Genomic DNA, 24,052 nt, shown 5'->3' with positions numbered 1-24,052 from the left:
GCCACTCAGTCACATGACCTCTGAGCCACTCCCACAAAACAGGCCACACCTACAGAATAGGTTGTAAAAAAATTTGAAACCCACCACTGCCACTGTCTAGATATGATTTGCAATTTAACCAGATCTTGAAAAATTCAACAGAATCGGAGATATGACGCAGTTCCCCCATCAGAGGCTAAAATAGGCAGCTGAAGAAACACCCGGAAGATGGCAATGTCAAAAAAAACTTCCGAAAAGTGGTCAAACTTGGAGTTCAGGTCAACATGTGAGAACATCTACATGCTCATCTTCTTAACAGGACTTTTTTTTTACAGGAATGCTCAAAAAAATAATCCCCGCTGCATGAAATTGGACTTTCAAAAAAAAAAGGAAGAAAGAAAGTGAGAGAGAGAGAAAGAAAGAGAAAGAAAGAAAGAAAGAAAGAAAGAAAGAAAGAAAGAAAGAGAGAGAGAGAGAGAGAGAGAGAAAGAAAGAGAGAGAGAGAGAAAGAAATGTATTCAAGGTTGCAAGTTGAAACATTTACCTATATTCTCTCCCCTCTCCCTTTCTCCTTAAATTCCACTCCAGCCTCCAGCCTCCACCCCACCTCCGTTTACACACCCTCATTCCTCCCACTGACCCCTCCCAAAATCTTGCTTGACTCTCTGCTTTTTTTTTCCCTTTGCATCTTTCCAAAGTTAGCTTCACTCGGAGCAAGAGGGATATTGAGACAGGGTGCAAAATCTTTCGAGCCGAGAGGCTGCCTCGTCTCTCTCTCTTGCCATTTCTCTTTCAATCTGGTTTTTGTTTTGTTTTTTAAAGAAGAAATTGTAAGGAATGCCTTTGACTTTTATGGATAGAAGAGAACATTTTTTTCCAGCTGTCTTTTGCTTTTGAAAGTTGCCCCACACTCTGATTGGATTTGGTTTGTTTTACGTGCTGGCTGTGAGTCGAATCTGAAGGGCTGGACTTAACCTGATTCCCCAAGAACTGGTGGAAGATTTCACCTACACGTAACAGGTAAGAGGCATCCTAGAGAAGAGAGAGAAGGTGTTTGAGAAACCTTGAAGGGGATTGTCACTTGCTTCTTAATAACACCTTTGGTGGGAAATGAGGTAGCTCAGTGGCTAAGACACTGAGCTTGTCAATCAGAAAGGTCAGCAGTTCGGCAGTTCGAGTCCCAAGCGCCATGTAACAGAGTGAGCTCCCGTTACTTGTCCCAGCTTCTGCCCACCTAGCAGTTTTAAAGCACGCAAAAATGTGAGTATAAAAATAGGAACTTTGGTGGGAAGGTAACAGCGTTCCATGCGCCTTTGGCATTTAGTCATGATGGCCACATGACCATGGAGACATCTTCGGACAGCGCTGACTCTTTGGCTTTGAAACGGAGATGAACACCGCCCCCCAGAGTCAGGAACAACTAGCACATATGTGCGAAGGGAACCTTTGCCTTTTACCTTTGGTGGGATACGCACAAGGTTTTTTTTCTAGCATGGATGTGATTTATTTGTTTAATGCGTAGAATAGAGTGTAACAGAGTTGGAAGGGACTTTGGAAGTCTTCTAGTCCAACCCTCTACACCATTCCAGACAAATAGTTATCCAATCTCTTCTTTAAAAAAACATCCAGTGATGGAGCACCCACAGCTTCTGGATAAAAGATTAGTGGAAAGAATAGAATAGAATAGAATAGAATAGAATAGAATAGAATAGAATAACAGAGATGGAAGAGACCTTTTAAGGTCTTCTAGTCCAACCACCTGCCTAAGGCAGGAAACCTTATACCGTTTCAGACAAATGGCTATCCAACATCTTCTTAAAGACTTCCAGTGTTGGGGCATTCACAACTTCTGGAGGCAACTTCTGTTCCACTGATTAATTGTTCTAACTGCCAGGAAATTTCTCCTTAGTTCTAAGTTGCTTCTCTCCTTGATTGATTCCACCCATTGCTTCTTTTTCTACCCTCAGGTGCCTTGGAAAATAGTTTGACTCCCTCTTCTTTGGGGCAGCCCCTGAATTAGATGTGGAGGGATCTGCTGCTTCAGTCTGGTCATCTAATTGATCCAGTTCTAGGTGTCCCTTCAGTTTGTAGAATCAGGTTGGTCTGCTTCTGTGCTTTTAATGCAACTGGGCCAATTCAAATTGGGCTGTCTACCTTTGCCCGGAGGGAAGATAATTCAGAGCAGGTGAATGTCGGCATTGAAGAAGCTCATTCTATTAGGTCAATTGAAGCGAGATAGCTAACTGCTCTGACGTTTTGACCCAGGGCACATTTTCTATTTGTTTCAGGAGCTGCTTTGATTGATGGTTTCAGTGACTAGAAGCACCTTTTCAATTAGATTTGCAGGCTACCTTCCTGTTCAGAAGTAGCATACTTAGTGTATGTAAAGATTCTCAGTCTTCCAGGTCAGGGTTGTCTCTGTTTTTTGTTTGTTTGTTTCAGGAGAAAAACTGGACTGTCTTGTTTTTCTTTGAAGACATTTCAAATTCTCATCCAAGAAGCTTCCTCTGCTCTAACTGAAGAATCCAGTCAGAGCTGAAGAAGCTTCTTGGATGAGAAGTGAAGTGTCTTCAAAGAAAAACAAGAAAAAAGTCCAGTTGCCTCCCGAAAAGGCACCTTTGGAGCATACTGAGTGGCTTACAATTAAATTAAGCTCAGAAGGACTAATTTTATGATTCCGTCTACCAAATCTAGAAATATCTGACATGCTCCATGACTATTCCTGATGAGCAAACGTTCTTTGGGTGCATTCAGCTGATAGATTTGGATGATTTTCTTAGAAAGAAAGAAAAAATGCATTTTTCCTACTGTCCCTATTTGCACGCAGAATCGCCTCTGGTTTAAAACGCAGAAGGTTTTTTTTTATTTTCTTAACCTGCCTATTTTCAATATTTTGATCATGTTTATTTTCCTCTGAAGCCTTTGTTGCTAACTGATACATGATCTACTTTGCTGTAAATAGCTGGTAGAATAAAAATACAACTCTGCTGTACATTATAGGCGGATTCCAGCTTTGGCCAATGCCATGTTGCAAACTAAGTTACACTGATTTTCTTTGCTCTGTAACTTCATAAAGTAGTGTCCATATTCCTACTTTTTTAAAAAAAATACTGCTTTCTGTGATGTTTAATACATGGTCCTGCTTGGTATATTCAGCTGCTCTCTAATTATAAGCTACATTCTTGGGCTTCAGCATTTAAGAATAGTATGCTACAGTGGGAAAAATCAGCCCATGGCAAGAAGCTATTTTCCAAAACACCTGACCTGAGGGTAGAACAAGAAGCAATGGGTGGAAACTAATCCAGGAGAGAAGCAACTTAGAACTAAGGAGAAATTTCCTGACAGTTAGAACAATTAATCAGTGGAACGGAAGTTGCCTCCAGAAGTTGTGAATACCCCAACAATGGAAGTTTTTAAAGAAGAGAATGGACAACCAGTTGTCTGAAATGGTATAGTGTTTCCTGCCTGAGCAGGAGGTTGGACTAGAAGACCTCCAAGGTCCCTTCCAACTCTGTTATTCTATTCTACTCTATTCATTTCTCAGTTAAGGCTGATATGAATGGCTTGTCATTTTGAATTACTGCCTTACAATGTCTTCCCACCAAGTCTTTTAGCTCTGCAGCTGTTATAATGTGAAGGTAATGAAGAAAAGCTACCTGATATCAACCTAAGCAAGTTGTGCTTCCTTTTTCTGGTTATTTGTCTATAACGTTTCATAGAATACAGACAATTGAACAAACTTTGTGGCATTACATTCTTGATTAAATTATCTTTCCACTGATATATAATTTTATTGTACTACTCCAAAAGAAAGTGGTGTTATTAGCCATCAAATCTCAATAATACACTTTTTTCCAAAAGGTTTCCACAATTTTGGCCACTACTGTAGAATGAATGAATGAATGAATGAATGAATGAATGAATGAATGAATGAATGAATGAATTCTTGAAATGTCACATAAATCCCTTCTGATGCAAATGCAGGATCATAAGGCTTCCCCCAATGATCTGCTCTTGCTTGTACTTGCAAGTACAATATTCTATACAATGTAAATGTAAAGGGACTTTTTATTTTTTTTATTTTTTTTATTAAAAGTTTTAATAAGTTTTACAAGTATTACCCCTTCCCCTTCCCACCCTCCAACCCTCCCTGCCCCCAACTTCCCAGAGCAAAATACAGAGTATAACCATTTAACAATCATACGCTAACTGATTTTGCCATCCTACCTTCTCTTGTGAGAAGAAGGGACTTTTGATCATCTATGGTGGACATCTAAGGTGGACATGTGAAAAAGCAAAGAAATATTAGAGCAGGATTCATATCTTAATGCAGAAAATTCTTAAAGTGAATATGGAAAGAAAACCTAGAGAATTTTCTTTTGGGTTTAATGGAACAAAAGGCTTGGAAAAAAAATTCCAGAACTCTGATGTTATATATGTTAACGGCAGAAAAACTGCTCTACACACAGAAAAGGAAGGTCATCTCGATCCCCATTATGGATGAATGGCTACAAAAACTCATGGAGTTAGCAGAGTTGGCTAAATTGACTGTTTTGATTAAACAAAAAAAAAACAACCTCACAAATATCTTTATTTCTACCTGGAAACCACTTCTGGACTTTGTGCTTGAGGTGGAAAAAAATGAAAGCGTAGATCTTAATGCCTTATTCAACTGCACCAAAGGAGTCATAAGTCAATGCCTTTTTTATTTTCCTCTTGCTTTCACCATTATCCACTTCCTTTTTTCCTTCCCTAATTTCCCTACTATTTACTTGTGTATTCTCTTTGTATGTCATATTATAAATTAGTAAAAAAGGAAGAGTGCAAATGCAATATTCTGCTGGCATTTCCAAGGGAAGCAAGTTGCATGGAATGTCGTTGCTCTAGAGAAGATATGGAATGATTACATGAAGGATGTAAAGCTTTGCAAAGCCATTGACAGGTAGTCCTCAACTTACAGCACTTCATTTAGTGACTGCTTCAAGTTACATCGGCACTGGAAAAAAAGTGACTTATGGCCAATTTTCACATCACCATTGCAGCATCCCTGTTGTGGTCCTCCAGCAGTCAGCAGAGCTGGTAGCAGATTCGGGCAGTGAGGAAATTGGGGAGGAACATGTGCCTGTACTGGAGTCTGGAGAAGGCTCTGATGAAGGCTCTGTGTCGGAGGCAGAGAGGGGGACAGAGCCATATGCCAGTTATCAGCTGCCTCCAGAGTCAGACATCAGTGAGGCAGAGGAACAGCAGGAGCCTGTTCCCAGTGTGTGCATACACAGAGTTGCCAGATGAAGGGAACAGCTAAAGAACAGGGGTCGACTTGGGAGTAAAGCTACATGTGGACAATGAATGGCCCTTCCCAGAGGAAATAAAAGAGGAGCAACAGGGGAGTGGAGTTTGCAGGAGGCAATTAGTTTGCTTAATTGGTTTGTGACTCTCTGAGACTCCTTGCCAAGTTCTGCAGATATTGGCTTGGCAGCTCTCCAAGCCAAATAAGGTCTGTGACTGTAAATCCTCCCTCGAAAGTCTTTGAGGGATGTGACTGAGCAGAATTCACAGTCCATTCATAAAAGGGTTTTTTGTCGGGACAAGGAGTTTGTTTCATGCTCTTGGGAAGCCTCGGTCAGAACAATCCCCATCGTGGTTACGTGATCAAAATTTGGATGCTTGACAACTGGTTCATATTGATGACAGCTGCCGTGTCTCGGGGTCCTGTAACCACCTGACAAGCAAACTCAATGGGGAAGCCGGATTCATTCAACAACCATGTTTCTGATTTAACCACTACAACGGTGGCAAGAAAGGTTGTAGAAATAGGGCAAAACTCACTTAAAATTGTCTCACGTAACAAGTGAAAGTTTGGGCTCCGATGTGATTCTAAGCAGAAGGCTACCTTGACTGAAAACCTTTACTACCTTCAGAAGTTGGGGTGCTCCAGCACTGGAGGCTTTTAAGAAGAGATTGGACAGCCATTTGTCTGAAATCGTATAGGGCAGTGAGGGTTAACCTTTTTGGTGGGAGTGCTGAAAGCATGCACGTGCACATCCCCCACTCCCCCAAATGCAATGCGAGCACCCCCAGGCATGCGGCCCCTTCCCCCACACATGCGGCCTCCTGTGCCCCATTTTAGCTTCCAGGTTGGTGCAGGAGGCTTTCCAGGCCCAAAACTGGGTGTGGTGGCGCCTTGTGCAGTGCCCCCAGCTTTGGCTTTCAGGTTGGTGTAGATGGCAGAAATGGAGGAGAAAGGTAGGGCGTGCTGGGAGGGATCCTGCGGAGATTCGAGAAGGCATGGACAGCAGAAATGGAGGAGAAAGGTAGGGTTTGCTGGGGGGGATCCTGCGGAGATTTGAGAAGACATGGGCAGCAGAAATGGAGAAAAATAGAGCACGCTTGGGGGGGGGGAACCTATGAAGTTCAGGAAAGGCACAGGTGGCAGAAATGGAGGAGAAATGTAGGGCATACTAGGGAGAGGGAACCTGCAGAAATTGGGGAAGGCTCTGCACATACACGGCAGAAATCCGAAGACCAGCTGTCCAGTGAGAAGTGCATGCACACGCATGGTGGAGCTCGGCTGGGGTGACGGCTGGCGTGCCACCAGAGAGGGTTCTGTGTATCACCCGTGGCACACATGACATAGGGTCACCATCACGGGTATAAGGACTCCTGCTTGAGAGGGGGTTGGACTAGAAGACCTCAAAGGTCCCTTCCAGCTCTATTCTGAATTCGAATTATGGCCCACTGAAGCCCGGGTGACATTTTTTTGCCGGTTTCAGCTGACCGAAATGAATGGTTCCCTTAAGGTGGGATGATGGCTACCTCTTGCATGTTGTGTGTTGTCACCCTGGAGATCCTCCAGGGCTTCACATCCATTGTGAGCCATGGTGGCACAGGTGTTAAGAGTGCAGAACTGCAGGCCGCTTCTGCTGCTTGCCGGCTGCCTGCAATTTGGCAGTTCAAATCTCCCCAGGCTCAAGGTTGACTCAGCCTTCCCTCCTTCCGAGGTGGGTAAAACGAGGACCCAGATTGTTGGAGGCAAGAGGCTGACTCTGCAAACCGCTTAGAGAGGGCTGTAAAAGCACTGCGAAGCGGTATATAAGTCTAAGAGCTATTGCAATTGTCCACCGAAGGAGCTCTAGGAAATCATATAAAATTCCTTTCAGATTCCTATTGCAGATAGTCTGAGGGCATGCTTTTCTATGCTACGTGTCAGCACTGGAATTTGATGCCAAAAAAAATGAAAATGAAAAGAAAAAAGAGCTGAGACTTTCTCAAAAGCTATTTGTGCCTTTCCTACCAGCACAGCCTATAAAACTGCCCCATACATACAGTAATTCTTGTGGAATGTTTTGGAGACGTGCATTTTCCTCCCCTTAAAACATCCTTTTTCTTTTATTTCTTAAATGTCAACTTCTCAGAAGTGCCACCTCAAGGCACAGGCTCCATCCCATTTAAGACTTGCTAAAGGGAAAGAAATCTCTTTCTCTTGAGAATAGAAGTGATCTCTAAATTGGCAGGGGAAAACCCATGGTGGTCATTTAAGGCCAAGTGTCCCGAATCTTTATGTCTCAAGTATGGGGGGACACATCCTGAGAGTGTTTTTTATCAAGCATCCCAGAGTTACTAAGAAAGGCTGAGACACTCTTGTCCAATATTCTGCTCAGTCCCGGCATCCAGCTAAAAGTGGTTGAGCTCCACTTGAAGTCATCCAATTGAGGAGCTTTCGTGTGATTTAAGACCATAATTCTATCCCAAAGGTGTGTTATTTTTTTCCAAGAGGCAACTGGACTTTCTTGTTTTTCTTTGAAGATGTTTCACTTCTCATCCAAGCAGCTTCTTCATCTCTGACTGGATGGGGGGGGGGGGCAGAGGTGGATTTCTGCCAGTTCACCCTGGATTGGGCGAACCGGTAATGGCAGCAGCGGGAGATAATGGCGGATCGAGAACTGGTAGTAAAATGAAACGAAACCTACCACTAATTGGGGACATGGAAGGATTTACACTCCTTGCAGACAGCTGGTCATTTGCATTCTTCTAGAGTAGTGGGTCTCCATCTTCCTAATGCCGTGGCCCTTTAATGCAGTTCCTCATGTTGTGGTGACCCCCAACCATACATTTATTTTATGTTTGCCATATTTTTTTTGAAAATATGTGTTTTCCGATGGTCTTCGGAGACCCCTGTGAAAGAGTTGTTTGACCTCCCAAAGTGGTCCCGACCCACAGGTTGAGAACTGTTAAGTCTATCCCCGTTAGGAGACTAGAGTTCAGCAAAGGAACATAGTAACAAATAAGCCGTTGAATAGTCACTCACAGCCACCAAAGTTAAAACAAAGAATAGCTTTACTTGCGTAACAAAAATAGGATAAACAGTCTCCAAACAGACTATAAGCAGTCTTGAAGTATATACAACTCGTAGAAGTTACAGTTGCTCAACTCATAATTCACCATGTAGACAGGTAACCTAGTTACAGACTAGCCACCATCCAATACACGGTCTTCTCTCTAATACAAAACTCATACAGTAACAGTCAGGAACAGTCAGGAACATCAGTAGCTATCCGGCGAGGAAACCGTAATAGTTCCTTCCTCCTTATATGGCTGCTTAAAGCAATTAGCATCCAATTACATCTCTCTAGCATTTAAAGTAACAGATACATTTGTTACAATCATGGCTTATATACATTGCCAAGCCAACACTAGGGTTACATCCCTAACAAGAACTACTGTTCTAGAGAGACATTGGAGGTTTTGTCTGCGTCCTCAGAATCACAGTCACCTGCAAATGAGTGTGGCACCTTCTTGGAACTATTGAACTGTGTTGTAGACTGGAGATAGGTGATGTCGTATTCTCCCCCCCCCCCCTCTGTTGAGAGAGAGATGTTCACTTTTGATATAGAAGGCCTCTTTGAGCCTTCTTTCAAACCAGCGGTCCTCTCTGTCCAAAATGTGGACGGTGCTGTCTTCAAAAGAGTGGCTTTTGTCTTTTCACTGGAGATGGGCTGCTGAATGTAGTCCTGATGGGTTTGTTCTCCTATGTTGTGCCATGCGTTTATGAAGTGGTTGTTTTGTTTCCCCAACGTATGACCTGGATGACGGAGGATCTCCATAGACGCTGAGTTACAAATATTCTTCTTTATTGGTACTGGGTGCTGCACTCAGTATAGCTTAAAAAGCATCTTTTTTTGAGCCTTAGCCTTGAACTTTCAATCTATCACTTCCTGGCTTTATTTTGTACTCCGTTTTCTTCCAAAGATAGAGGGTAATCCTCTTTTCCCCCATGCATAACATATTCTGTGAAATAGGGCCAGTTGATACCAACTAGAGCAGTGTTTCTCAAACTTGGCGACTTTAAGTCCTGTGGACTTCAACTCCCAGAATTCCCCAGCCAGCTATGCTGGCTGGGGGATTCTGGGAGTTGAAGTCCACAGGACTTAAAGTCGCCAAGTTTGAGAAACACTGAACTAGAGGTTCATTCCGTGAACATCAAAGGTGGTTAAATTCAGGCGCTACATTCTTCTTGTTCTAACTGAATGTCCTACACCAGGGATAGCCTCCCAGATGTTTGTTCATGTCAGACCTGCCGCAATGTACATCTCTAAATAGAAATAATCCTTGGCTCCATTTGTTAGGAAAGGTATCTATTATTATAGATCAAGCGTGTTGTAGTAATTGCAAAGCCAGAACTGAGAATCGAGTGCCAAAATCCCAAAGTTCTACTTTTCCCTCCTTTAACTGTCTCTCATTGCCCACCCTGGTGTAACTAATCAGGTTTGGGCAAGATATCTCCATAATGTCAGTCTAAACACGGTTTGGAATGCAGCGCCCTCATTATCCCAGATGGGTGACCTTGAGGCAGCATCTCAAAGAGCTACAGCACTTATTTCTATTTCCCCAAAGCATTTTCCTCTTCATTCCCACTCCCAACCATTTGTGGCAATCCATCACTGCATAGCAGTGAAACAGAGGTGCTATTCAGCAGGTTCTGACCAGTTCTGGAGAACCAATAGTGGAAATTTTGAGTAGTTCGGAGAACCGGTAAATGCCATCTCTGGTTGGCTCTGCCCCCATCTATTCTCTGCCCTCCTGAGTCCCAGCTGATCGGGAGAGAATGGGATTTTGCAGTAACCGTCCCCTGCCATGCCCACTAAGCCATGCCCACCAAGCCATGCCAGCCCACCAAGCCACACCCACAGAAATGGTAGTAAAAAAAAATTGAATCCCACCACTGCAGTGAAGCACAAATAAGCATAAGGTAGCACATGACAGTTTATTTATTTATCTATCTATCTAAAACATTTAGATAGCCTCATCTTAAAAACAATTCTGTGTGTTATACAAGTTTTTAAACCTTATTGTTTTTTAATGTCTGGTTCTTAAATCAACACTGCTTGACTTTGCCAATTTCTTTTAACTGGCTTATTTCAATTTAATTTCCAAACTCAGAGTGTTTCATGCAGGTATGTATAGGGTAGCATTGTTAATTTATGGCAAATCATGGAATGTTCTCTTAGATTTGCGCAAAAAGGTTACAAAAAAAACCCTATGCCTTTCTTTATAAGTATTTTTTTTCTCCCAGCATGCCTTTCATGTAACTAAAGTCCCATTTTAAACCCTCTTCTTTCCTTCCCGTAAGTTCAGTTCACAGGATCCCAGCACTTTTCCTAGTTGGGCTGGAAATAGATTTAGCAGCTGCAGTTTCTCAATGCAAATTATAATCATGGAGCTCCACAAAATTATGGGTGGTCCCCCCTTTAATGACCATTTGTTCAGCAACTGTTTGAACTTGTGACAGTGGTGAACAAGTGATAGTTGTGACCACTCCTCATACTTAAGGAACATTGCAGTGTCCCACAATTGTGTGATTATGATTTGCAACCTTCTCTGCCGGCTTCCGAGAAGCAAAATCAGTGAAGAAGCTGGCAGAGATGTGCAAGTGGTGTGGTCACATTAAATGACGTCCTCATTTAATGACCCATGCAGTTCTTACTCAGGGAAGCAACTTGAGTTGCTTTTGCTAAGTAGCATGGCCATGGGATTTATTTTTTTCACGTACAACTGTATCACTTAACTATATATTTATGCATGTATATAGCATGTGTATATGTATGTTATGTATATGTTTGGGTAGATATACACTTTCTCTTGAGAGCAGGCAACAGAATTTCATTTTTAATGTGGGGAGGTTTGCTCGCCATGAAAAAATTACAATGAAGTTCTCTCCTTTCTCTGCCCCTCTCTCTTCCCATCTCCTCCCCTCCCCTCTCTCCCTTCCCCCTATCCTCTCTCTCCTCTTTTCTCTCTTTCCCTCCCCCTCCCTCTCTCTCTCCCTCTGCCTCTTATCTCCTGTCTTGTCTTGCCTCATCTCCTCTCTCTTCCCCTCTCCCTTTCCCCTCCCCTCTCACTTCCCCTCTCCCTCTCTTCCCCTCTCCCTCTCCTCTTTTCTCTCTTTCCCTCTCCCTTTCCCCTCCCCTCTCACTTCCCCTCCCTCTCTTCCCCTCTCCCTCTCCTCTTTTCTCTCTTCCCCTCTCCCTCCCCTCTCCCTCCCCTCCCATCCCTGCTCTTCCCTCCCCTCCCCTGCTCTTCTCTTCACTCCTCTCCTATCCACTCCTCTCTCTTCCTCTTTCCCTTCCCCTCCACTCTGCTCCCTTCTCCCCCTTTCCCCTCTCCTCTCTCTCTCCTCTTTTCTCTCTTCCCCTCCCCCTTCTCCCTCTGCCTACTGTCTCCTGTCTTGTCTTGTCTTGGCTCATCTCCTCTCTCTTCCCCTCTCCCTTTCCCCTCCCCTCTCCCTCTCTTCTCCTCTCCTTCTCCTCTTTTCTCTCTTCCCTTCCCTCCCCTCCCTTCCCTGCTCTTCCCTCCCCTGCTCTTCTCTTCACTCCTCTCCACTCCTCTCTCTTCCCCTCTCCCTTCCCCTCCCCCTCCACTCTGCTCCCCTCTCCTCTTTCCCCCTCTCATCTCTCTCCTCTTTTCTCTCTTCCCCTCTCCCACACTCTCCCTCCCTCTGCCTCTTGTCTTGTCTTGTCTCCTCTCCTCTCTCTTTCCCCCTCTCCCTGCTCTTCCCTTCCCCACTCTTCACTCTCTTCCACTATCCCTCTCCCTCCCCTCCCCTCTCCTCTTATTGTCAGCCCGTGGACTTAAAACAAATAGGAAACAGGACTAATTGTGAACTATCTTGAAAGACTGTGGGCCGGGACTTTGCTGGAGAGGAATTCACTGTAAATTAAATAAAAGGGGTTTATCAGGATGAGGACTCAGCATTGTGCTGCTGGAGAAGCCTAGATCCGAACCCAAGTATAGCTTCCTTTCTATCTGCGATGTGAAGTCTCATTCAGCTTTGCCCTTAGCAATAGCACTTAGGCTTATATACTGCTTTATCGTGCTTTTACTGCCTTCTCTAAGTGGTTTACAGAGTCAGCCTATTGCCCCCAACAATCTGGCTCCACCTTTTACCGACCTCAGAAGGTTGGAAGGCTGAGTCAAACTTGAGCCAGTCAGGATCGAACTTCTGGCTGTGGGCAGAGTTAGCCTGCAATACTGCATTCTAACCACCACGGTTCTTAGGACATGACATTATGGTCTCAGCTTGTTTTCGAGAACAATACAGAACTATAATTTATAGTAACTGTAATACATCCCCCTTTGGAACCTTTTTATGATTTTGCACATCTGGCTGAACCACAGTCAGTGGCTGATGACTCTGTTAGGCCAAGAATCCTATGTCTCGTAGCACCTGAATCTGTCAATCAAATGTCCAGGCAAGGTCCTCTAATAACAGAGTTTAAGACTTCCTGCCTTTCCCCTCCCAACTTTGGGCAAACGTAGCTGCTGAATTACAGACCACATAATAACAAGTAGCCGACCACTTAATGGCAGTTGCCAGAAAAAGAACATCATCTCCAAAATAGACATATTTGGGGTGAAAAGAAATCGCCAGTGGCCACTTTCCAGCTTGGAGGGACAGCTGGAAGATTCATCTGACTTAAAAATTGTGTTTAACAGCTTTTGTCTTCCTTTCTGAACATATCCATAATCTTTTCTTCCGTCATATCTCCATTTACCATTACTTAATATTATGAAAGGTACAAGGCAGGGATGTCCTCTATCCCCACTACTATTTGTATTGAAGTTGGTGGTATTAAACAGAAATATAAGACAGGGCAAGGAGATAAAATGTATGAAAATTTTAAAAAAGGAAGAATATAAATTACAGGCATTTGCAGATGATTTGGTGTTCATTTTAGAAGATCCGCGAGAAACAGGGCCTATTAGAAACAGAAACTATTAGAATGAATAGAAGAATATGGTGAGGTGGCAGGGTTGAAAATTAATAAAAAGAAAACTAAGATACTAATGAAAAATACTACAGAGAAGCAGAAAAAGGAGTTAAGGAAGAAGTTACCTATTCAGATCACTTAAAAGAGTGAGATATTTAGGGATCCAACTAACACCAAGACGTGAAACGATTAAGGAAGATAATTACTTTAAATTGACAAGACAAATTGAGGCAGATTTGGAGAGATGGAAAAATCTGCAATTATTGTTAATAGGAAGAATAGCAACAATTAAGATGAACATATTACCAAGATTACTGTTTCTATTCCAAACAATCCCGATAAAATTGGAGGAAACATATTTTGAAAATCTTAATAAAACAATAATGAAATTTATTTGGCAGGGGAAGAAAGCGAGAATCAATTTAAAAATGCTATAAGACGCAAGAACTAAAAGAGAGTTTAGACAACCAAATTGGGAATTATATAATCAGGCAGCAGTGTTAACATGGATGAAAGAATGGATTGTACTGAGAAATACAAGATTATTGACACTGGAATTGGGTTGGCATGCCTTTTTATAGGAAAAACAAGATTTTATGGTATGGGAAAAACAAGATACATGGATATTTTCAACCATTTCTTCCCTTTTGGAGGGAAGGAGTTAAATTTTAAATGAGGCCCTCTTCTGCTAAAGTTGGGACTTAAAAACTCCCACGTAGAAAGGAGACTAGGAAATTATAAGACACCGCAGAGATAAAGGTGAAGACTGGGAAATAAAGCAGAAGTCCAAAGCGGAAATGTTCTGACATCTGTTTTAGGAGAAATGTCAGGGTGGAGAATAGAGTATATATTTAAAGTTACATCTTAAAGAGAGTGAGGTTTACACTAATTGCACACAGATACATTGCTGATTGTTTCCTCCATCCAAGCCGACTTCTTGTGCTGCATTCTGTTGAGTCAGTGACTGTAAAACTGATTTATTTTTTTCTTGACACGTGTGACTTTCTCTTCCCTTGCTAGAGACAGATCTTCCAGTATAATGGAAATAGAAAGGCTGCAAAATTTATCTTCTACGGCAGATGTTAAATGGACTTAAATGATCTACGAATGCTCTGGCCAATCAGCTGTCATGAAGTGAAATGGTATAGGTTGTCCTGCTTGAGCACGCGGCTGGACTAGAAGACCTCCATGGCCCCTTCCAGTCATTCTATTCTATTCCTTTTTCTATTCTATTCTACTTTATTCCATTCCATTCCACCTCACTCCACTCCATTCCACCCCACCCCATTCCATTCCCTATTGAATGGAACACAGTGGAGTGAAATGGAGTGGAATGGAATAGTATAGAATAGAATAGGGCTTATTCTATTTTATTCTGTTCTGTTCCATTCCATTCCATTCCACTTCCCTCCACTCCACCCCACTCCACCATTCCCTATTGAATGGAATAGAGTGGAGTGGAATGGAATGGAATAGTATAGAATAGAATAAGACCTATTCTATTTTATTCTATTCTGTTCCATTCCATTCCTTTCCTTTCCACTCCACTCCACTCCACCCCACTCCACCATTCCCTATTGAATGGAATAGAGTGGAGTGGAGTGGAGTGGAATGGAATAGTATAGAATAGAATAGGGCCTATTCTATTTTATTCTATTCTGTTCCATTCCATTCCTTTCCTTTCCACTCCACTCCACCCCACTCCACCATTCCCTATTGAATGGAATAGAGTGGAGTGGAATGGAATGGAATAGTATAGAATAGAATAAGACCTATTCTATTTTATTCTATTCTGTTCCATTCCATTCCTTTCCTTTCCACTCCACTCCACTCCACCCCACTCCACCATTCCCTATTGAATGGAATAGAGTGGAGTGGAGTGGAGTGGAATGGAATAGTATAGAATAGAATAGGGCCTATTCTATTTTATTCTATTCTGTTCCATTCCATTCCTTTCCTTTCCACTCCACTCCACCCCACTCCACCATTCCCTATTGAATGGAATAGAGTGGAGTGGAGTGGAATGGAATGGAATGGAATAGAATAGAATAGAGCCTATTCTATTCTATTCTTGAAATCAACTATATTACAACTTAGATCCTGATCTTTGCGAATAGGCCTAAACTATACTCCTGGTGTATAAAAATTATTGAACAAGTAAAATTTTAAAAATATGTGAACATGGTTTTCTATAACTCTACCAAATTCAGTGCACACCAATACCAATAGCACTTAAACTTATATTCTGCTTCAGGGGGGAAAAAAAACCCTTGTTCCTCTGTCTAGTTAACTTGGCATAAAATGCCCTACAGAGCCATCCCAAGGGAAGGAAATGAAACAGTTCATTTCCAGGATAGGTAAGGTAAAGGTTCCCTTGCACATGCATGCTGGTCATTTCCTGCTCTAGGGGGCAGTGCTCATCTCCGTTTATAATCCGAAGAGCCAGCGCTATCCGAAGACGTCTCCGTGGTCTTGTGGCCGGCATGACTCAACACCAAAGGAGCACGGAACGCTGTTACCTTCCCACCAAAGGTGTTTCCTATTTTTCTACTTGCATTTTTTATGTGCTTTGTTGGCAGAAGCTGGGACAAGTAATGGGAGCTCACTCCATTACAAGGGGCTTGAACTGCTGAACTACCAACCTTCTGATCGGCAAACTCAGTATCTTAGCTACTGAGCCACTGTGTCTCTTATTTCCAGGATAAGAGGGGTCTTTTCAGCCCTCCATCTGACCTTCATAATATGTACACATTCTATGGAAGGCAGGCTGGTTGTGATTATTCTTTCTGCTGCCTTAACTACTGTATCTGTCCAACTTTCACAGCCATCCATTGCAACTGGGAAAACCATAGCCTTGACGATACACACTTTTGTTGGCAGGGTGATGTCTCTGCTTTTTAGCATGCTGTCTAGATTTGCTATAGCTTTCCTCCCCAGGAGCAAGCTTCTTTTAATTTCTTGGTTGCAGCAGGCATATTACCCCCTTAATTAAATATTGATTAATATATTGCTAGATCTGTCAATCTTTTTCTTCCAAACTCTTTATTTTCCATCCGTGACAAAACACATGTCCTGCACTGCCTTCTTATCATAGCACGCCTGATTTACGTTCTTGCTCATCTTGCTCTACAAAAATAACCTTTTCCATTTCTAACACTTTTTTGCTGCAGATTCACTCCTCCGTCTGGCACTTTCTCTCTTGTCTACAAGTTCCAGACAGTGAGAAAAAGCCCACACTTTGATCAATGATAAGCAGGGGATTTCCTGAGCTACAGGAAAAGGTTTAAAGGCCTGTTTCCTTCATTTTGCTTCATCTTTCCAGACATTTTTATTCAGTTCTCACCTTTATCTATTTCGGCTGTCTGTTATTCATGCTTTTTTTTTTCTGGCCACCAACGTGTAGGAAAGAGATATCTCATCGCAGGCAAATTCCAGACTTTTGAAATTCTGCCCTACTACACATTTGTAAGTTGCCACAGTCAAGAAGAATTTAATTTATTGTATTGGAGATCGTTGTTGTTGTTAGTTGCAAAGTCGTGTCCAACCCATCGCAACCCCATGGACAACGTTCCTCCAGGCCTTCCTGTCCTCTACCACCCCTTGGAGTCCATTTAAGCTCACGCCTACTGCTTCGGTGACTCCATCCATCCACTTCATTCTCTGTCGTCCCCTTCTTCTTTTGCCTGCAAATCGATCCCAGAATTAGGCTCTTCTCCAGTGAGTCCTTTCTTCTGATTAGGTAGCCAAAGCACTTGAGTTTCCTCTTCAGGATCTGGCTTTCTAAAGAGCAGTCAGGGTTGATCTCCTCTAGGATTGACCGGTTTGATCGCCTTGCAGTCCAAGGGACTCGCAGGAGTCTTCTCCAGCAGCATAGTTCAAAGGCCTCCATTCTTTGGCGCTCAGCCTTTCTCGTGGGAATTAGAGATTATGTTCAGACTAATCAGCAAAAATTCCCCAGAGAGATTATAAATGAATTTTCACTTTAGCAGAAACAAGGATATTTTCACGCACCAAAGACAGGGGTATCTGCAGTAATCCTCAGTGGCCTGAACTTGACAGATGTGACCAGATGAAACAAGTTCCACCCTCCAGGCAGTTAAATTTAAAAAAAGCCAGTGAGTGTGTAATTTTGGTGTCAAGGGACATACAAGGGAAAGCCACATCAAATAATTAATTGGGAAGATGCCTTTGAGGGCCTCCCTGTGTCCTTTGGAAAAGATGGGCCTTAAGGGGAAATTAGGTGGTTATTTTAAAGGTTTAAGGTTTTAGGTCTCAACAAGTAGCAACGTTTAACCCTCTGTTTCTGAAATCAAAAGCTTAGCTGGGTTGGGTGAGGTTAAGGTTTGAGTGGCAGCTCACAAGGTAATACCAATAATGTACCGGAGCTTAGGTTAGGAATTGCAAAAGAAAAAGGAAAAAGGAAGGAAGGAAGGAAGGAAGGAAGGAAGGAAGGAAGGAAGGAAGGAAGGAAGGAAGGAAGGAGGAAGGAAGGAAAGAGAGAGTGAGAAAGCAAGAAAGCAACAAGAAAGAAAGAAAGAAAGAAAGAAAGAAAGAAAGAAAGAAAGAAAGAAAGAAAGAAAGAAAGAAAGAAAGAAATGGCAAACTAGTTTTGTACAGTTGCCAAGAAAAGTATGGGGATATATTCATGAAGAAATCAACTCTGTCTCGATTATTTCAAGTTTACAAACATAAGAAGACTAAAACATGAGATTCCTAACTCTCAAGAGCATGGACAGGAGAACTCGGAAACCCCAGAATAATGATCTAAAGGTTGTATGAGGTCCATAGCCGGGGTGGGTTCTGTCTGCTGCTACTTCTGGTTCACTCAGGGACAGGCTGCTGATGTTATGCACATATACACAGTACTTAAAACATGCTTCTGCATGCGCAGAAGCCAAATGGTGTCACCTATGGCACCACCAAGAGAACTGGTTCGGGGGCATGGCAGGCCTGGGTCAACTGCCAGTTCCAGCGACCCAGGCTGCCAAGTTATTATCTACTTGGCCAAACCGGTCCAAATCAATGGGAACCCACCTCTGATCCATAGGCCATAAGAGATCCTTCCTTGCCTTAAGAGAAAGACTCATGTGTAGGGGTATCAAGGTTGATTCAGCCTTCCATCCTTTCGAGGTGGGCAAAACAAGGGCCCAAATTGTTGGGAGCAATATGCTGACTCTGCAAACCACTTAAAGAGGGCTGTAAAGCAGTATAGAAGTCTAAGCGCTATTGACATTGCTATCCACAAAGTGGTCAAAAAAGTCAGAATTGATATTGTAAGGCTTTTTTTTATTCCTCTTGAAGATTTCCTCTGTATATAATTATAACCGTCCATGGGGAGATTCCTTTACACAGAGAACATTTAGGTCCTACAGTAAGTCCTAACATGAGAGGGGCCTATTCAGTGGTCCAGACTGTTTCATTGGCAACATAGCGTAATGCATATTTAGCTATAGTGCACTGTGATCACTTGGCGAGAAACTCCGCCATTATCATAGAGATTGAAAGTGGCTGCTAATGTTACACATTGTAATAGGTACTATTTCATACTAGTTGATAACCTGGCATTGCCCGGGTATTTATTTATAGGGGGGAAATGTCCGGACGAAACATAATTTCTAATGTTGGATTTTCCTCCTTACCAGAGGGAGCCCCCTTGTGGAGTACTGTGAAGCCGTTACCATGGCAACTCCACTGTGCTGTGCAGTTGAAAGCCATTTTGCGGCAGTACAGTAGAAGTCATTTTAAGGCACAACAAGCTGTATCTTAACAGAACAAATACCCTGAGGGGTGTTAGGGGTGTCTTACCCCCACAGTGTTTGTTTTCAGAGACTAAGTCATTTCTGTACCAAATTCCATTGAAATTGCTCAAGGAGTTCTAGAGTTATGCTGGAACATACACACTCTGAGCCATTATATACATTATATATAAAGCACGATTTCTATTAGCTAGAAAGCAGAAAATTGCATGTCACAGCTGATCGTTGGAAAAACGTGTTTGCCCTAACTGGTTTCATTTATTTTACTACCAGTTCAGGTGAACTGGTTCGAACTGGTAGCATTTCACCACTGGTGCTCCGGGACCAGAACATACCTTGTTCTATGTAAGAGAAACATAAACTGTTTTTTTTTTACTAACCAATTTAAGCTTAGGGGCTCCACCCTTCTTCCCCTGCCCCATGTTCAATGCCTATAAAAAGACATGACACATTAGTTCTTTTATTAACACAATTCCTGTACTGTACTAAAAAAGAAAAGGTTAGATTTCATCCCACGGAGCCAGAATAAGTTCCCTCCAAAATATAAATAGCAGGAAGCAATTGGCTCTCCTCTTCTCTCTCTGCCTCTCTCTGTTGGTAAAAATTGTGTCCTCTGAGCAAAACTCTTAGTAAGCATTTTTGGAAACAGAGAATCCCTTTGGAGATTATTTTGGTACTCCTCAAAAACACTCAAGCATAATCACCGATTCAAATTCGACTTGACTTTATTTATGTTTTAAATTTCATTTTAAAGATTGTCCTGAAGTTTATTTGGACAGCAATGCAGGGTTTTCTAGCTCCTCTTCTTTTGTACAATATAGGTAGTTGTTTAGTGATGGGTTCCTGGCAGTTTAACAACTGCTTCGGGGATCGTGTTTTTGATCATCTTAGTTGCTATTCTATGAACTTTTTCCAAAGTCTCAACATCTTTTTTGTAATATGGTGACCAAAATCGGTTGCAGTATTCCAGGTGTGGTCTTACTATGGTTTTATCAAATGGTACTATCGTATTTTGGGGAGTATCAGACACACCTTTTTCAACCAAAAAAGAGGGTGAAAATCTGGGTGCATCTTATACACTGAATACAACATTTTTAGCCTCCCGAAACCCCACCCCCTTTGCAAAAATGGCCATGCATAGCCGTTTTCTGCTCAATTTTGCCCCCCAGCCACTAGCAGCACTCTATACGTCTCCTAAAGGCTATGCATGCCATTTTTTAAAATTAAAAACAGGCCCGTTTTTGTGAAAAATGGGCTGTTTTTTTGCTCATTTTTGCCCCCCCCCCAGCCCCCACAAGCACTCTATAAGCCTCCTAAAGCTTATATGCCTTTTTTTTTTGACAAAAAACGTTTTTGGGAGGTCTGCAAAGTGCAAAACCTTTTTTCTTTAATTTGCCTCTTCAAAATCTTGGTGCGTCTTGTACTCTGAAAAATACAGTATTTATGGTAGTTTGGAGTGAGCAGAACATATAGCTAAATTTCTGTCCATTGCCAGAGATTGTCATAAATGGTCTATGAAATCCCCTTCTCATAGTTAGATGGGCTTCTCTTACTAATCTAACCAGTCAGATTCTCGGAGAAAGAAATACGATCCCTCAGACAATCCTGCAGCCAGGAGACTTCACTTTGTTAACACTTGTCTGCGGTGTCTATTTTGAAATTAAAAAGTTCCCACATCAATGCAGTGGATTTCACCTCACATTCCTTCTGTCTCCTCTGCTTAGAATCCACCCCTTTTCCTTCAAATACACATACATTGGAGGTTCAGCGGAAATCTTAATTGAAGCTGGGTTAAAAATCACTCCAGCAGATCTTAAAGGAGAATTATTCATGAATGAAAATGACCGTTTAGGAACGGTGCCAGATCAATACGGCCTCCTGAATTGAAACATGAGTCGCACATAGATGGTGAATTTAAAAAAAGGAAATTCCCTGCTTTGGAAAAATGAATAGAGGGTATAGATGACAGCACAGCTATTGTAATAAAATAGGAAGGAATGGCATCACTGTTATTTTTCAACTGTTTTTATATAGCTTGATATGCCCTTGACTATAAAGTTAGGGATCTTGGTAGCATACACTGACATTTGGCATAGTACCATGATGGTGAACCTATGCCAGGCATGCCACAGTTGGCACACGGAGCCCTCTCTTCAGTCATTAAGCCATCATCCCAGCTCAGCTGCACCACGCATGCGTGCACGCCTACCACTGGCCAGCTGATTTTCAGGTCTCTGCCATGCATGTGTGGGGGAGGGGCACATGCAGGAGACATGCATGCGTGTGCAGAGGCAGGGGGCTCACACATATATGCTAGAGGTGGGGGGGCATGAGTGCATCATTCCCCCACACCCCATTTTTGTTCCCAGGAGGCTTCAGGGAGGCCTGCTACGCCCAAAATGGGCTGTGGGTGTGTGTGGTGCACCCCCCTCTGTTTTTGGTCCCAGGAGGATTCAGGGAGGCCTCCAAGGCCCAAAACGGGCCACAGGGTTGTGTGGTGCGCCCCCATCCTACCCCATTTTTGGTCCCAGGAGGCTTCCGGGAGGCCTGCTAGGCCCAAAACAGGCTGTGGGTGTGTGTGATGCACCCCCCTCTGTTTTTGGTCACAAGAGGTTTCAGGGAGGCCTCCTAGGCCCAAAATGGGCTGTGGGTGGGTGTGGTGCACCCCTCGCTCTGTTTTTGGCTCCCAGGAGGCTTCAGGGAGGCCTGCTAGGCCCAAAACAGGGTGGAGGGGGTCGCACATGCCCAGCCTTCCATGCATGTGCTTTGCTCTCATGCGCGCCTTCAGCGCATGCACCCGGCCTCAAAAGCATAGCTAGGTAGGACAGCATAGAACCAGGGCAGGTGGGAGGGCCCACCTGCGATCTCCACTACTGGTTCACCAAAACCAGTCCAAACTGGCTGAATTGACTACAGCGCAAGTTCTGCACAACAGCACTGGGGATTTGTCGGAAACACATGCCTAATCCACCATAGTTCTCTTATATAACAAATGTAGCAAAATCTTTGCACTGCTTATTCCTTTTCCTTTTAGTATTAAACTGACAATGGGCCACACAGTTTATGAACTATAATTTTAGCATAGTCAAACCATGTATAATTGACAGACTGGATTTTATCATAGACTAGCTGATAGCCCGGCATTGCCTGGATATTTATTTATAGGGGAAAATGTCCAGACCAAATGTAATTTCTAATGTTTTCCCCTTACCAGAAGGCGCCCCCTTATGGAGTATTGTGAAGTCGTTACCATAGCAACTCCACTGGGCTGTACAGTAGAATCCATTTTATGGCAGTACAGTAGACGCCACTGAAAGGCACAACAGGCAACATCTTAACAGAACACACACCCCAAGAGGTGTTAGGGGTGTCTTATGCCACAGTATTTGTTTCCAGAGAATAAGTAATCTGTGTACCAGTTTGGTTGAAATTGCTCATGGTGTTCCAGAGTTACTCTCGAACACACAGAGAGAGAGACAGAGAGAGACAGAGACAGAGACAAACTGGAAGATAATTAGTTGTTATCTATTATTTTATACTAGAATTTTTAATTGTATATTGACTGAGTGTTTTTATTTGTTTTGGTCTATGACTGTAATAGGGTGAATTGAATTGTTTGGCTTTCGAAGGTGGAAACTGAGCATAAAAGTGACATTATTTAGATTGCAGAAAAGGATACACTGTCAGCTTTGAAAATGTGATGAAGATATACCATATATTCTTGTGATGTCATTACGTGATAAAAATCATTATACCGGTGATGTCATGCACTTTCCTTCTTCCCTGCTGGTGGTTGTCCGTGATGTAATTTTTAAAGAGGAAAAAAAGAAACACCAGTTTACAAGGGCAACAAGATATGATCCTGAAAAGATGGACGAACTGATTATATGCCAGAGAATTCCATCAGTATTTAGCCACAGACTCCATGTCTCTGTTTCCAGTGGGCAGAAATATATTTTCAAAGTCTCAGCTGGTCCTTATTCAGGAATGTCCAAACTTCGTCTGTGTCAGGAACCATTAATAGCTTCTTTTAAGAGCAAGGGATCAATATCGGTGAGAATTCTCTTCTAAACATAGTGTTTGGAACAAGGAATTGTACTCAACAACTGCAAAAGATGTTAAGCTTAAATTCCATGTTTAAGTCTTATTAAAGGTTTTTTTTATAGTAATCTTATGAAAGTTTATAATTACAATGGTATAAACTAAAATAAACTGAAAAAGATGGAAGGCAAAACGAAAGAGTAAGAGGTGTGGGAAAGAAAAAAAAACACAGAGAAAAGAAAAAAAAGTAAGAATAACTTACTCCCACTTCCCACCTTCATTCATAGTTAATTTATAATAACATGCTATATCTCAAGACCTCTTCGATATATCCTCCAGAAAGTGCTTTAGAGATGCTATTGTCTTTCACTTCGTTCAAGAGTCCAAATGTCGAATTAAATTGTGCATATCAAAAATTGAATCTCAGCAAACTAGCTAAATCCTCTCATAAGATACTCAGTTTAGTAGCTGGAACAGTAAAGTGTACAATGGGCCAGAATACACAGTGGTAGTTGATTGGTTGGCTGGCTCTTGCATGAGGCAATCTTCGCTATGATTGGTTACCCTAAATATAAAGGGGAGTTTTCCTTTTTTCCCACCTTTTTCTTCCGTGTGATCTGTATGCTCTCTGATTTACCTCATGATTTGCTATCTTGTCTGCTATAAATTTAAATGCTAAATATATTGAACACAGTCTTATTTTCTTTTGACCCTCGAAATAAGCACTTGGCCTTATTTTCGGAGGTCTTTTTATTTTTGAGGTTCAGGAGGAGGCGATGGCAGATATGAGGGAAATGGTGTGTGTGTGTGTGTGAGAGAGAGAGAGAGAGACAGAAAGAAAGAATGAGAAAGAGAAAGAAAGAAAGTTGGAGAGAGAGATAAGTAAGAAGGAAGGAAGAAAGAAAGAGAAAGAAAGAAAGAAAATAAGTGGGGGAGAGAGACACAAGAAGGAAGGAAGGAAGGAAGGAAGGAAGGAAGGAAGGAAGGAAGGAAGGAAGGAAGGAAGATAAC

The 24,052-nt window shown here is 42.4% G+C and overlaps 1 protein-coding gene across 1 annotated transcript in view; it reads left to right on the top strand.

The window, feature by feature from the left end:
• The first annotated feature begins 692 nt into the window (after positions 1 to 692).
• COL22A1 (collagen type XXII alpha 1 chain) overlaps positions 693 to 24,052 on the top strand; it is a 238,177-nt gene continuing 214,817 nt past the window's right edge. Inside the window, exon 1 of the mRNA XM_081951041.1 lies at positions 693 to 999. The gene's annotated coding sequence lies outside the window, so the exon portion shown is untranslated. The remainder of the gene's footprint in view (positions 1,000 to 24,052) is intronic.

Source organism: Natrix helvetica, assembly GCF_964273705.1.
Source record: "Natrix helvetica genome assembly, chromosome: 4".
Taxonomy (NCBI): Eukaryota; Metazoa; Chordata; class Lepidosauria; order Squamata; family Natricidae; genus Natrix; species Natrix helvetica.
This window is presented reverse-complemented; position numbering and strand designations above follow the sequence as displayed.